The 15,674-nt window shown below is 47.2% G+C and overlaps 1 pseudogene; it reads left to right on the top strand.

The window, feature by feature from the left end:
* LOC101659986 overlaps positions 1-15,467 on the top strand; it is a 63,140-nt pseudogene extending 47,673 nt beyond the window's left edge.
* Positions 15,468-15,674: the final 207 nt, after the last annotated feature.

The raw sequence follows: 15,674 nt of genomic DNA on the forward strand, positions 1-15,674 counted from the left end.
CACCACCACCACCAACAACAACAACACCAATACTACCACCAACACCACCAACACCACCAGCAGCAACAACACCACCACCACCACCACCAATACTACCACCACTATCACTACCACCACCACCACCAACAACAACAACATCAACATCAACAACAGTTGGGCAAGGTGGGAAAAGTTGAGAACTGGCAGCTAAAGGGAACAGGGCTTCCTTTTGTAAGGCCATGAAAACACTCTAACAGTGACTGTGGTGACGGATGCACAACTCCGTGACTCCATTAAAAACCATTGAACCACATACATTGTAATTGGATGACTAGCATGGTATGCAAATTCTATCTTAAGGAAGCTGCTAAAGAAAGACTAAGAGAAAGAAAGAAAGGAAACGAAAACCTCGCTCCACAGGTGAGTGGTGGGAGTGACGGCTGCGAGCGAGCCCTCCAGTGTGAAGTGACCACAGGGCGTGTGTTCAGGACCCCACTGGTCCTGCGGGGGCAGAGAAGAAGTGCCCCAAGTGCTCAGGGTGATGCTCTTGGGGCAAAGAACAGCTTTGCTTTCATTGCCTACCCTTTAAATGTAATACTGACAATGCTCAGATGCCAGAGGAGTAAGCTGGCTTATACAATACTTGATTTTGACAATGACTTAGTCTTGGGTTGAGGAAATGTCTCTTCTGCGTCAGTTACCAGAATTAAGGCTGAGGCTGAGTTGGGTGGGGGGGGGGGGGGGGGCGGTGTAGGGCTCACCAGTGTCTTTGTCTTCAAACAAGACTCTGTCTTCCTTTCCCAACCTAAGGAGGGTTACCGGTCCTACAGTGAACCACCACCATACAAGCTGGCACGAGTTGGTAAAGTTTTAATGATGTGTGTAGGGTAAATGGTAATGAAGGCAATGTTTTACCTATGCATGCCAACAATCCAGGCTAAATGAAATAGGAAAGGAAAAAATATCTACCCCATCAAGCCGATCCCAGCTCATAGAATACCCCTAGGAAAGAGCAGAACTGCCCCCTAGGGTTGCTGAGACTGTACATCTTTATAGGAGCCAAAGGGCACCTTGTTCTCCCATGCAATTGCTGCCAGTGGGCTTGAACCCCTGACCTTGTGTGTAACCGGCCCAGTGCCTGCCCCCAATCATCACCCTGGCTCACTGGAAAGGAAAATAGTGGTTTTCAAACTTAGGAAAGTAAATTCAGACACGGCGGTTGATTGGTGCTTTTATTTTTCAAGTCAATCTAAGAACAAATGCGATTAGATGAAGCTTTCAACTCCCGTAATGAGCTAGTCTCAGAACTCCACACAGGAGTTCTACCCCATTTTATCGGGTCACTGCGAGTCAAAATTGACTCCCCAGCAAGGGGATTAGCTTGATTTCTTGGGTCTGTCCCTAGGCAGCCTGCTCAATTTCTGCTATGAGGCAGGAGCCTGGGCTTTGGGGAGATAGAGACCTTGGACCTTGACCCTGGTTTGCTTCCTCTTAGCTCTGTAAGTAATTTCACATGAGTCTTGGTTTCTGGCCCTTAAGGAAAGAATAATAGCACTGATTCCCCCAGGTTTTTGTGAAGACTACATGAGATGAAGCCTGTATAGCAGTTTGGGGTGCACCCGAGACACTCCAAACCACTGCCATTGAGTTAACTTTGACTCATGGTGACCCTCTAGGACAGAGTAGAACTGCTCCTGTGGGTTCTGAGACTGCACCTCTTCATGGGAGTAGAATACCTCAACTTTCTCTTGGGTAGCATAATCCACTATGCCACAGGGCTCCTTAGGCAGCATAGCAGGTGCTTAACAGCCGTTCTTCTACTAAGTAGTATTTGACTGTACTTCAGAGCAAACCCACTGCCACGTGGTGAAAAATTTAAGCAAACTTTAAGAGATGGAAAAGAAAGAAGCAGGTTTTACGATTAAATACTCATATAAATTTGAAATATTAAAAAAACACAATAATTAAGAAAAATCATTTGAAAACAAACTTAATTTACAGAATCTTTCCTTCTCCTGAGTGTGCTGCACTTGCAGGGACACTTGAAGTTCGGAGAAATCCTTATTGCATGCGCCTATGATTGTATATCAAAACAAAATCCAGGGTCTTCTGGCAAGATGGCGAATCAGGCAGATAGAGAAGTGGGCTGAATACCCACTTGGAGAAGAAGTTGAACTGAACAGCAAGGGAGGAGACAACTGGTGGCACTCATGAGACCCGCCCATTGCCCACACCCTCCTGGTGACCAGAAGCGAGACCAAGCTCTACCCTTACACACCCAGAGATACTCCCAGTGACATCCCCACCCCTAACAGGCCCTGCTCTGCCTGAGACCACAGCTGGCCTTAATCCAGCCAGTTCCTGGTGTACCACTCTTGCATCTGGAGGTGCGTGAACACGGGCTCCTCAGACTGGCAGAATGCTCCGTGCCAGGTCCCAGGGCAGGCCTGGGCACCCAAGAACGCCTTCCATCCCCAGCACCCTCACTCTGGTCCTAAACAAGTTACTTCTGGGAAGTACCCTGACCTCAGCCAATTAATGAGCTGACATGAACTGCTTCCTGGATCAGGTGCCCTGATCCAGGCAGCAGGAACTCCATCTAGGATGGGTGCCCCACCCCTCTGTGACTCACCCCTAGCCCCCGAGCTGCCTGAATGGTGGAGCGGGCTCTTCTCCCTCGTTTTCTCCGACTCCACTTTGTTCTCTATTTCTTTCCTTTCCTTTCTCCTCACGTGGTTTGAGACTTTCTCAGCCGACCCATGCTCCTCCTCCTTCCTTCTGTCTTAGGGTTTATTCTTCGTTCTTTTCTTTCCTCTCTTATTTCCCCCCAGTCCCTAGTTTTGCCCATTGCCGCTCTTTCTTTTTCTCTTCCCTTGTTTGCATTGGCATTCTTTCTCAGTTAATTATTTTCTTGTTGGGGTTTGCCTGCTTTCCCTCACTTGTTTTTGTCTTTAATATTTTCTCTCTTTTTTTTTTGTTGCTATTGTTTGTTTATTTTAATCTTGTTTGTCTTTTTTCCTGGTCTTACCCGATAGGAGACTGCAAATACACCCACAAAGTCCAGCCACGCCCTACCTCCTGCAACCCACATCACCAGATCCTGTATCACCTGGCCTTCAACAGGCAGCAGGCAGAGCAAGCCACGCTCACCCTCCACTGCGAGCACAGAAGTATGCACACGCTGACATCTCTGACTGCGGTGACCGCCTAACACTTAGAAATCAACAAAAAGAAGATGGGGTGGGAGGGGGGGGGGATCTAATACATGGGAATTCAATAATACCGTACTTGAAAACTACTGGGTCCTACAAGAAATACAAAATGAAATCTTAAAAAATCTTTGAATCAAACAAGAATAGAAACACAACATAACAGATCTTTGGGACACCGTAAAAGCAGTGTTCAGAAGGCAATCAATCGCAATAAATGTACACAACAAAAACAGAAGAAAGAACCCAAATCAACACCTTAATCCGCCATCAGCAACATTTAGAAAGAGAGTAGTAACAAAGCTACAGCCACCGAAGCAAAACACACGACAAAGGTAGACGCAGACACAGTGGACCAGGAGAACTATAGGGAAATGAGCAGGGTGAGAAGCTGGTTCTTTGAAAGGATAAATAAACCCAACAAACCTCTGGTAAATATAACAAGGGGAAGATGCAGGTAACATGAGTAAGAAAAGAAGTGGGCAATGTCATGATGACCCAAGTGAAATTAAAAGGATGACAGCAGAACACTATGAAAACCTGTAGTCCAACAGATGTGAACATCTAAGAGCAATGGACACATTTCTAGAAACACACGATCTACCTAGATGAACACAGACTGACGTAGAAAACATGAACAGAAGCAGTGATCAGGTCACCAGAAATCCTCGGAGCTGAACCAGACGGAGACTCGCGGACATTAATGCTGCTCGAACGATGTGACGGGAAAAAGGGGAAAAGTGGTCGTTTTACGAGATGAGCATTACCCTGAGACCCAAACAGGGAAGGCAGAATGAAAAGAAGGAAGTCACAGCCCCTCATGAGCACACAGGTAACATTCTCAACACCAGGGGCCCTCCGGCTTTTTAAACAGGGGCCAGTTCACCGTCCCTCAGACCGTTGGAGGGCCGGACTATAGTTAAAAAACAAACGAACTATGAACAAATTCCTATGCACACTGCACATATTTTATTTTGAAGTAAAAAATGAAAACGGGCAAAACCCGCATGTGGCCCGCGGGCCGTAGTTTGAGGACCCCGCGCTCAACATAGTTCAACAATATATTTGGAAAATCAATACATCATGACCGAGTAGGATCCATGCCAGGCATGTAAGGATGGTATAATATTACCAAAGCAACCAATCTAATCCATCACCTAAATGAAACAGAGGAAAAGAGCCACATGATCTTATTAGTTGACACGGAAATTATATTTGATAAATGGTCCTTATAAAAACACACTGGCACAAAATATAAACAGAAGGGACATTCTTCAAGATAATTAAGGGCATCTTTACAAAATCAATGGCCAATATTGGTCTCAACAGAGAGATACTGGAAGCATTCCCCTTTTGAACCTCTCCTGTCCTATTCAATCTGATGTTGGAAATCCTAGCCAACGATACAGGGCGGGAAAGCGAAAGTAAAGGTATCCAAATTGGCAAAGAAGCAAAACACTATTTGAAGATGGTATGATTTTATACATAAAAAAATCCTAAAGACAGTGTACTAAATCAACAAACGAAACTAGCCAACAAAGTTAAGTTGGCTTCCTTCCTGCTGACCAAGAGCACCCTGGGAATGAGGAAAACAGTACCACTTACAATGGTGTTCTTGATGGGTGCCATCGAGTCGGCTCCAACCCGTAGTGGCTCCACGGCAAACAGATCGGAACACCACCTCGTCCTGCGCCAGCCTCACAACTGTTCCGAGCTTCTGGTCGCAACCGCTGTGTCGGTCCATTTCTGTTGAGGGTCTTCTTTTTCTCTTTTTGGCTGCCCCTCTACCTTACCACGCATGATGTTCCTTTCCAGCGACTGGTCTCTCTTGATAACACGCCAAAGGCTGTGAGACAAAGGCTTGCCATCTTTGCTTCTCAGGAACGTTCTGGCTGTACTTCTTCCATTTACAATAGCCACGCAAAAGACGGAATACTGAAGAATAATTCCAACCAGAGAAACAAAAGGTCTATACAAGGAAAATGACAAAATAATACTACAAGAAACCAAAAGAGACCTACCTAAGTGGGAAAATATACCAGACTCATAGGAAGACTTAACATTGCAAAAACGTCAATACTATCCAAAGTGATTTATAGCTATAGTGCAATCCCCACGCAGGTTTTAAACTTATTCTTGAAAAAGATGGAAAAACTAGTCACCAACTTCATATGAAGAGAAAAGAAACCTGATTAAGGCAACCATTGCCGAAGAACAAAGAAGGAGGTCTCTTACTTCCCAATCTCAAAATCTGCTCTGAAGCCATGGGAGACAAAGCACGCTGGTACCGGGACGATGACAGACACATGGGCCAACAGAACAGAATGAAGAACCGGAAGTAGATCTACCCACCCATGGCTCATCCTCGACAAAGACCACAGCACCTTCAGGGAGGTGTTTGGACAAATGGTGCTGGCAAGAAAGGATGTCCATTTGGAGAAGAATGAAACGGGACCGATAGTTCACATCACAAAAGAAATGCCTTCAAAGACTCGAATGTCAGCTCTGGCACTAGAAGCATCATCAACGAAACACAGAAAGGAACCCCGAGTCCCTAACACACGGGATGAGCACACCGTCCAACAAGGTCCTGAACGCACCCAAACAGCAGAAGACAAATTAGTTGACGGGGACTGCCCCCAAGCGAGACACTTCCCCGCATCAAAAGAGTCGACCAAAGAAAGGGGAAAAAGAACCCATAGACTGAGGGGGGGACGGGGCGTGGGGTGGGGACTGGCAATGACCTATCAGGAAAGGAACTTATGTCTAAAATCACAGAAAACAGGAATTAGCGTCTAAAATTAACACTCCAACAAGAAGACAAGCCATCCAATTAAAAAATGAGCAGAGACACCAACAGATACTTCACCGAAAAGAAAGAACCCTTCAGGCAGCCAGCAGACATGAAGAAATCCTTGTGATCATGAACCATTCACCCACCCCCACACTACCAAGGAGTTGATCCCAGCTTACCGCGTCCGGCTACAGGACAGGGTAGAGCTACTCCTTTGGCTTCCTGAGACTGTAAGTCTTACAGGAACAGACAGTCGCCTCTTTTTCCCCACTGAGCAGCTGGTGGGTGTTAAGCATCCGCTCTGTAATCAGCGGTCCAGTGCTTAGCCTACAGCACTACCAGAACTCCTTCGTGAGCCATTCAAATCTAAGCTCACTGCCATCCAGTCAAGTCCGATTCACAGCGGACTCTACGGGCAGACGAGCACTCGGTTTCCGAGCCTACAACTCTTTGCAAGAGTAGGATGCCTCAACTTTCTCCGACGGAGCAGCTAGTGATCTCAAACGACTGACCTTGGGGTGAGCAGCCTCACACATAACTCACCACACCCACAAGGCCCCTCATTCGCCATTAACCAAATCAGACGAAACTCACTGCCATCGGGTCGGTGCTGACTCATAGTCACCCTATAGGACAGGGCAGAACTGCTTATGCGGGGCTCTTACAGCTCTCATCACAATCCACACATCAATTGCAGGAAGCCCATTTGCCATCATCCTTTTCAAAGCATCGTCTTTCTACTTGAGCCCTTGGCATCAGCTCTCTGAGGCAGTTACTCTTTACGGGAGTAGAAAGCCTCGTCTTTCTCCCCAGGAACCGCTGATGGTTTTGAATTGTTTACCTTGTGATTTCAGCCTCATGTGCAGCCACTATGCCACCAGGGCTCCTTTTAAAAAAAACCAGCCATTAGAAAGATACAAATAAAAACAATGAGATACCATCTGGCCCCAATATTAAAAGCAAAGTTAAAGAACAAAACCCCAAACCAGCAGAAAACAACTCGTGCACACGAGAGTGTGCAGGAAATGGACGCCTTGCTCATCGCTGGGGGAACAGTGAAATGGTGCGGCCACTGCGGGGAAACAACAGGACGCTTGCTCACAACGCGGGAACCAGGAATACATACGACTGAGCGGGCCCTTCGACTTAGTCTGCGCTCTAGAGAAACAGGAGCCGAGACCTCGAGGGCGGCATGCACATGCACATCCATGCTCGCTGCAGATCCATTCACGAGAGCAACGGATGGAAACCGCCTAAGTGCCATGCGTGGGAAAAGGGATAAACCAGGACCCACATACACAGTGGAATACTGCTCAGTGGTAAGAAGAATGCCTACTGTGAAACACCTCATGACATGGATGAGCAGATAGCTACGTGAGATGAGTCCTTCCCCAAAGGACAAATATACTCTGAGACCAACATTGTGAAAAGTCAAGGAAAGGTTTGCATAGTAAAAATAATTGTTTATTGGTTACCAAGGGTGGCGAATGGCCATAGAAGGTAGGTCATTGGCTAGAATGCACAGGAGTTATAACTTGGTTGAAGGGAAAGACAGTATACACTAAGAGGCAATATACAAAATAGTTACCAAGGAAACTGGAAAGATGGGAGATGAAGGCCAATGACATAGTATATTTATAGGAACAAATATCTTTACATATATATGAAGGTATTTGTAAAGGAGTATTTACCTTTGCTGCCAATATACCCATGAATGCGGTGGAGCATATAGGGGGGAAAGTTATGAAAAGTTCTTAGTTACAGCCAAACACCTTGATGGAATGAGTCCCTGGGCTTGAGGGCTCAGAATCATAGTCTCATGTTCAATTGACCTTATGCCAACTGACACCAAGGTCAATGCAACTGGGCAGGGAAGGGTCTTAAAAACTCCTGAGGTGCAATTATTTGTCTCTCCTTGTCCAGAGGGAACAAGAATTTGAACACATATGCAAGCAATTAGTCCATGGAATAATGGACCACATCAGCCTCCACCGCTCTGAGACCAGAAGAACGAGATAGTGTCTGGCTACCACTACTAACTGCTCTGAAAGGGGTCACATTAAGAGGTCTGAGGTAGAAGCTTCTATCCAGCCCTTGGTGACCCAGGCTGTGTGCTATAGACTAGTGAGCCTTAGGTCTCTGCGTTCGAGACACACAACACCTTCATAGACCACACCAGAAGGACTCCGGATGGAAACCCCACCAAGTGAACTGGGCTTTACCTCAAACTCAACGACTCCTGTAGCCACAGGATTAAGGCTGAAACACCCTACTGTGAGAAGAAGCCATGCCAAGGTACAGAGCACTGGACTGCAGCTCAGATCTCCTGCCTGGAAGGTTCCTAATGAACGGTGGCCTGGGACTATCAGACACTTGCTGTTTGCCTCCTTACTTTATGGATTAATCTGGTAGGCACAGGTCTGCTGTTGTGAATATTACTGAACGTTATGCCTTCCCAGAACACCCATTGTTTGTGTACCTAGTGCCCAGTCGCTTACGAGGTTCATCTGTACAAGTCAACAATTTATGTAACGCAGTTCAGAGCCAGCCTAGACTCATATAACATCCTTTTCTCAACAGTGTTTTAAATTTTCTACCATTGGTTAAATTAATGATACTGTCAATATAATTACTTTATGCCCCCGGGGAGATGGTTGATAATGTTCCCTAATATAAAATAAAAATGGTGTCTCTAAGGTGAGCCAGAGACATATGTAAACCATAGATATATGACTTGATTTGGGGCTCGCGTTTAATTCCAGCCTCACCTAAGAACAATGAGCTCTTATGACATGACCCAGCTTGATGTTTGCCTTCATGAAGAGATCACTGAAGATATGGGTGCAAAGTGTGGTGAAGAAACTAGATGGTGCCTAGCTATGAGAAAGAATAGCATCTGGGGTCTTGCAGACCTGTCTTCAGAAAAGCAGCCCTCTAAGTGAGATGTCAACTAAGTCCGCATGGAAGAAGCACACCAGCCTGTGTGATCCAAGGCTTGTAAATAATAAAACTTAGATCTGCAGGAAGGAATGGTATCAAAGCTTAAATTGTGAACACCTGGATTGTGGAAATCTAGGGATGACAGTGGAAGCCCCAAACCCATTTTCAGGGTCCACATGTGAATTAAGCCTTTTATGAATACCTTCTGACCATAGTTTCGGGATGTGAATAGCCTTGTAGTCAGATCGAGAGCTTTGTAAAGTCGAGTATGGCAAACATTGTTAGCTTAAAATCTAATATAATTTGATCTCCCTTTGGCCCATCTTAAAGTTTTTCAGTTAAAAAAAACTGAAGGGGAAATACACATGGATTAAGCCTCCAGTGAGTCCCTCTGACCCTAGACCAGGGTGGGCATAGCCCTGCTTCCATGCAGAGTGCTACGGAAAGTGGATGACTGCAGAGGCCGCTAGTGAAGATTGAGCGCCCTATCATTTGACCTCCTTTTGGCCCATTTAAAATTTGTTCCAGTTTTAAAATATTTTCTGCTTTCTTTCCAGTTGAGGTTTTTCTCTGCTTGACTTTGTTATTTGTTGTTGTGTTGTTTGTATGTTTTCCTGTCTATGAAATCCCGGACGGGCAAACCTATAGAGAAGTAACTGGACTCAGGGTTCCCTGGGGGTACGGCAGGGGAGGCTGGGGGAGATGGGGAGCTAACAGCAATGAGCACACGAAAGAAGAAAGTGTTCTGAAATGGACTGTGGTGGTGACTGCACAACTCTTCTCCATTTGACTGAACTATTGAATTACATGATATCTGAAACACATGGCAGTAAAACTGATTTTTTAAAAAGGTCCTAGGTAGAGTGGGAGAGAAATGTGGAACAGACTCAAAATCGTAAAGGACACCAGGCGTATTGATCAGAAGGAGACTGGTGGATCCTTGAGACTCGGGCCCTTAGTGACCCTGCAGGCTGGAAATGTGGTCATCCCTGCAGCTCAATTTTCAACCAAATATTAAACCCGCGCCCCCTAAATATAAGGGGAACAACAATACTAGAGAGGTGTGCACACCGTAGAAGAACCAACCAGCTGCGCTCCAAAGGGCAGCACGCATGCAAGCACAAAGTTCAGGAGGGGTGAAAAGAGGCGTGGAGAGAGGCACCAGAGGGAGGAAGTGGGAGACCAGACGGGACCTGGAGGGGCCGGCGATGAACCCTGGTCACCCGGTGACCCTCCTCACTGCCATAGGGTCGATGCCGACTCATAGCGACCCTACAGGGCTGGGTAGAATGACCCCTGTGAGTTCGGAGACTGTAGCACTTTACAGGAGCCGAAAGTCCCGTCTTTCTCTCACAGAGCGGCTGATGGTTTCGAACTACTGACCTTGCATAAGGTGACCAGATTTTAACATTGGTAAAGAGGGACACCATTGATAAAACTCATATCCTGGCGAAATAGCCACATGGCAGCCGAAAACCGTATACCCTAGCTTGTCCTGCATTCTTTCCAAAAATCGGGACTTTTAAAAAATGCCGTGGGACGCGGGAAAAATTGTTAAAAATCGGACTGTCCGCCAAAAGCAGGACGTCTGGTCACCTTAAGCTAACAGCCTCATGGGTAACCACTATGCCGCCGGGGCTCCTCCCAGTGGGCACAACTTCTAGTATTACAGCAACATGCAAGCCACCGCTGCAGGGCACACTGGCGGGCAGTGGTGGCCTGAGCTTGACCACAGCCTTGGAAATTCTAGGAAGGATTGTGTGCGTCCAGATTCACTTCATGGCAGTGGGGTTAATTTGGTTTGGGGAACCTCCCCTGCCCCCCCAGCTGGTGCAGTGGGCTGCTCACTGTCAGGTCAGCAACTTAGACCCACCAGTCGATGTTCGGGGCTGAGAAACTTGTCTGTTCCCATGAAGATTCATAGTCTGGGACACGCTCCGGAGCAGCTCTGCTCTGTTTGGCAGGCTCCAGTTGGGATGGGCTTGATGGCCCTGGGTTGGGTTGGGGTTGCTATTCTGGGAGGCAGGAGCCCTAGCAGTGCAGTGGTTAAGAGCTCAGCTGCTAACTGACAGCTTGGTGGTTCTAACCCACCAGCCATCTGCTTTCATCAACATCGACGACCCTGGAGACCCTGTGGGCAGTTCTATGCTGTTCTATCGGTCATTGTGAGTTGGGATGGGCTTGATGGCCCTGGGTTGGGTTGGGTTGGGTTTTGGTATTCTGGTGGATAGTCCTCCCTGGAAGGCAAAGGGGACAGGCCCAAGACATGGCCAGGAAGGGACCCGGTATTTACAGTACAGGGGATGGTCCTGTTACCCGCCTCATCTCCTTTGCCCCACTGTAGTAATCTTTCCATTTTCACTGGTCAAATCTTTCTTCTCCCTTGTAAACAATCTATGAGAATCAATAAACCACCTCAAAATTGAACACACATGAATGATACTAATTCCAATACTAAAAAAACCCAAATGTTAATTAAGTAAGGAAAAATAAAAGTCTAGTCAAGCTTTATACCTGCTCTTGGCTGGTGGCTGGTATTCATGTTTCCAGGAAAAGGGAGTCCATTTCCTGGATTCTCTGACGTCCAGTCTTAGGACTGCATGCAGGGCAGGGCAGGACGTCCAGGGAGTACTGCCATCTGCAGGTAAAACAAGAAAATGCACATGTCGCTCACTTGAAACTTGCCAATTGTCAATTCTCATAGGGTGCCTACAGGACGGTAGAGCTGGCCCTGTGGGTCTCTGAGACGGTCAGTTTTCTCACTGTCAGCTCACTGCCTCCAAGTCAAGGCCTCTCACAGTCTCCCGATGGGACAGAGTCGAGCTGCTCCTGTGTGTCTCTGAGACTCTAGCTGTTTACCGGAGTAGAAAGCCCCGTTTTTCTCCCATGAAGGAGCTGGTGGTCTGGAACTGCAGGTCTTGTGGCTCACAGCCCACCGTGCAGCCACTACACCACCAGGGCTTCTTTCATACCAGGCAACTGAAAACCTGGGTCCGGGTCCATGTACAAGAATCAGGAGGACTCACATTCACACAGTGCCAATGCCTGCCCTGCCCCCAACAGCCTGTGCTTGGGAACCTACCCCAGCGTTAGAGCAGACAGCCAAACAACTGCCGTCAGTTCCGGTCTGACTCCGTGACCTGCACAGGGTTTCTGAGGCTGTGAAAGAGCAGACAGCTCCCATGGTTCTCTCTTGGAGAAGCTGGTGGGTTTGAACTGGCAACCTTGGAGTTAGCAGCCAATGATTAACCCATAGTGCTGCCAGGGGTCCTTTATTACAGACGTACTTAACAGTCATGGCCACTGAGTTCACTCTGGCTCACAGTGGCCCTACAGGGCAGAGTAGATCTGCCCCACTCGGTTTCGGAGACTGTAACTCTTTATGGGGGTAGAAAGCTTCATTTTTTCTCCCTTGGAGGAGCTGGTGGTTTCTAACTGCAGACCTTGTGGTTAGCAGCCCAAGGCAAAGCTCAGGACACCACCAGGGCTCAGCAAAAAACTCTGAAACTCAGTTATTTCTTCACACTAGCAACACACACTATCTAATTGGACTCGCCGTGAAAGTCAGACACTGCATCGTGTTATTTACAGATGTGATCTCATTTAACTGTCACCACAGGAGAATATTTTAGAAGGTCTCCGTCAATTTGCCTAATTATTGAATTAGATGGAGTAACTAAATGAAGAACAGGATCATACCCAATTTCACAATTTAAACGGCTTTATTTTATACATTTTATTGAGTGTTAATAAATTTTATTTAAGGAGTTTTACATGCCTTTGTCATCCATCGGTTACTATCGAGTTCCTCTAAATCTTGTAAAAGCTCATCCTCAAGACCGCCCTTTTTAAGGAGCCACTGTTGTCAGTCGGCATTAATCTCAAATCCGTCAATTCTTCTGGTTACACCACTTTAACCTCCGTTATGGGCAAATGTCAAACATTTCATGCCTGAAAATTCTGTTATTCTTGTGAGGGCCATCTTTGGATCTCCTTCATTCTGCCTTTCTCTCCATTTCAGATTCCTGAACATTGAGTTGAAATCCCTTGCAGTCCCTAAGAAATGTGCAGATTACACCAATACCTAGGATCAAAGCCAAGTACCTACTAGATTGTTCTTACTATCTACAAATTTGTCTTGTAGCTCTTCCTCACAGAACCAGTAGCAGTTCTACGAGTAAAGCAAACCACAGAATTACTCTATGAGGTGTTTCCAACGATGTGGGTCTACCGATCATATCCAGTTTCCAAGAGGGGCCAACATGAGCAGTTAGCAAGAGATCCTGAACATCCTGAAGACTGTTAATCCCCTTAATATTGATGATCTCTCAAGGACCAGCCACTAATCTCTCCTCCTCTCACTGCCAACGAGTCAATTCTGACTCACAGTGACCCTCCAGGCCAGGGTAGAACTGCCCCTGCGGCTTGATGAGACTGTAACTCTGTGAGAGTAGAAAGCCTCAGTTTCCCCCTGCTTAGCAGCTGGTGGTTTTGAACTGCTGACCCTGCAGTTAGCAGTCCAACACATAACCCACCACACTACCAGGCTACCACTTCTCTGGGTCCTGGAACTACTATGGAATGCTAACAGCAATCTCTCTGCTCCAGCAGAGAAGGACAATGAGAAGGGTGATTAAGTACTGCCATGAACTCTCTAGAGTAGACCAATGTATCGAGACCAGGGTTTATTAGTGGTTACCAGGAACGGCAAAGAGGGGTGAGGGAAGCCGTGCTTAGGAAGCACCATCTGTTACTGGGGAAGGAACGCTTGGCAACAGATATGGCGGTGACTACATAGCACCATTCATATCATCCGTGTCACCGCACTGCACATGTGAAACGTGTAACTGTCAAGGGTTGTCTGCCATGCGTTGTGACTACAGTGGAAGAGAGAAGGTGGTAAGTGCTGTGCCGAAGGGAAATGAGGAGAAGGTGGGTTGGGAGTGAAGGCAATGCAGTCAATATCCATTCATTTATGTATTCATTCCCAAATATTTACTAGCCATCTACCATATGCCAGGCACTGTGCTAGGGGTACAACTGTGGGCAAAACCCCCGACACAGTCCTGGCCCCGATGGAGTGCTTGCTCAAGTAGCAGAAACATGTATTAGTCCAATGAGCAACTGTATAAATGCAACAGTGTTCAGTTGTGAGAAGTATGAGCACAGAGAGGCACATGTCCCTTGGCCTTGGCCTTGGGGAAGGGAGAAGAAGCATCCCTGGTAAGGAAGTCAGCCTGTGTAAAGGCTGGCCCATAGAGAGCAAGTGAGAGGCAGAAGGGTGAGGCTGAGCTGGGGTGCAGACAGCCCCAGAGTACCCCCAGCCATGAGAGAAGTTTGATCCTCATCCTGAGGACAGAGCACAAGACTGCAGATGTGATTCAAGAAGTCTTTGGACGAAGAGATTGCACTGCTTTGGGCCCAATGTAATTGCAGGGGTCTTTTCAGAGGGAGGCCGAGGGAGATTGGTCTACAGAAGAGGGAGGTCAGTGACGCAGCCCGAGGATGACGTGATCACCCACTACTGGCTTCAAAGAGGGAGGAAGGGGCCCCAAGCTAAGAATGCAGGTGGTCACAGAACCTGGAAAAGGAAATGGAGTGTCCCCTAGGGCTTCTGGAAGGCAGGCAGGCCCCGGAAATACATCGATTTTAGGTCGATGAACCTGATTTCAGGCTTCTTACTTCCGGAGATGCTAGATAATAATTATGTGTTGCTTTACGTCATTGATTTGTGCTAGTTTGTTACAGTCGCAAGAGGAAACTAGTTCATACTGACTGGTGGGAAAAATATGACTGGGGGGCAGGGGAGGAAGAGACTAGTTTGGAGGTCCCTGTTGTTAAGCCACACAAGAGCTGTGAGAGCTTGTACCACAGTGGTGGCAGTGAAGATGGAGAGGAGGGGCTAGCTGAGGGTCTTTAGCAGTTTGTTAGCTGTTACTGCTTCAACCTTGAGCTGGTTGGCTTACTCCGGTTAAAGGCCAACAAGCTTTTAAGGAAGAGGCCAACACTCCTAACAGGCTATCTGACCACTGACCGCTCTGCGCAAGAGATGCCATCTACTCGCTAACAGATGCCTGTCAATCTGTCCCCACAACAGAGTCCAGTGGTCTCCACAAACAATCTCTAAGAAGTAACGCCTGGGAAGTCCCACCTCTCCTTTCAAAGGCAGAAGCAACGTGGAGAAGACGGGTTTGAACGCAGCTAGCACCATGAGCCTCCTCAACAAGCCCGGAGGAACTGCAGAAGCGGGAGGAGGAGGAGTTCAACACGGGGCCCCACTCCGTGCTCACGCAGTCGGTCAAGAACAACACCCAGGTGCTCATCAACTGCCGCAACAAGAAGCTTCTGGGTCGCGTGAAGGCCTTCGACAGGCACTGAACATGGTGCTGGAGAACGTGAAGAAGATGTGGACCAAGGTCCCCAAGAGCGGCAAGTGCAAGAAGAAGTCCAAGCCCGTCAACAAGGACTGCTACATCTCCAAAATGTTCCTGTGAGGCGACTCCGTCATTAGGGTTCTGCGGAACCCACTTATCGCTAAGAAATAGAGCCGCACTGGCACGCCAGGAAGCCCTGCCCCGCGTCTCCAGAAGAATAAACTCCCAGTGTTTGTTGTAAAAAAAAAAAAAAAAAAAGTAACGCCAAAGAAATTTTCACGAGGCAAAAGGTAGCAGCTACTTCTGCCAAGCATTAGGCCTTCCTGTAAGCATTTATTTATTTTTTCCTGAGTAGAGAGATCTTGCACTCCTGGAAAG

This window comes from Echinops telfairi, unplaced genomic scaffold, assembly GCF_000313985.2.
Source record: "Echinops telfairi isolate 266 unplaced genomic scaffold, ASM31398v2 ScPeMD7_7469;HRSCAF=8507_1, whole genome shotgun sequence".
NCBI lineage: Eukaryota > Metazoa > Chordata > Mammalia > Afrosoricida > Tenrecidae > Echinops > Echinops telfairi.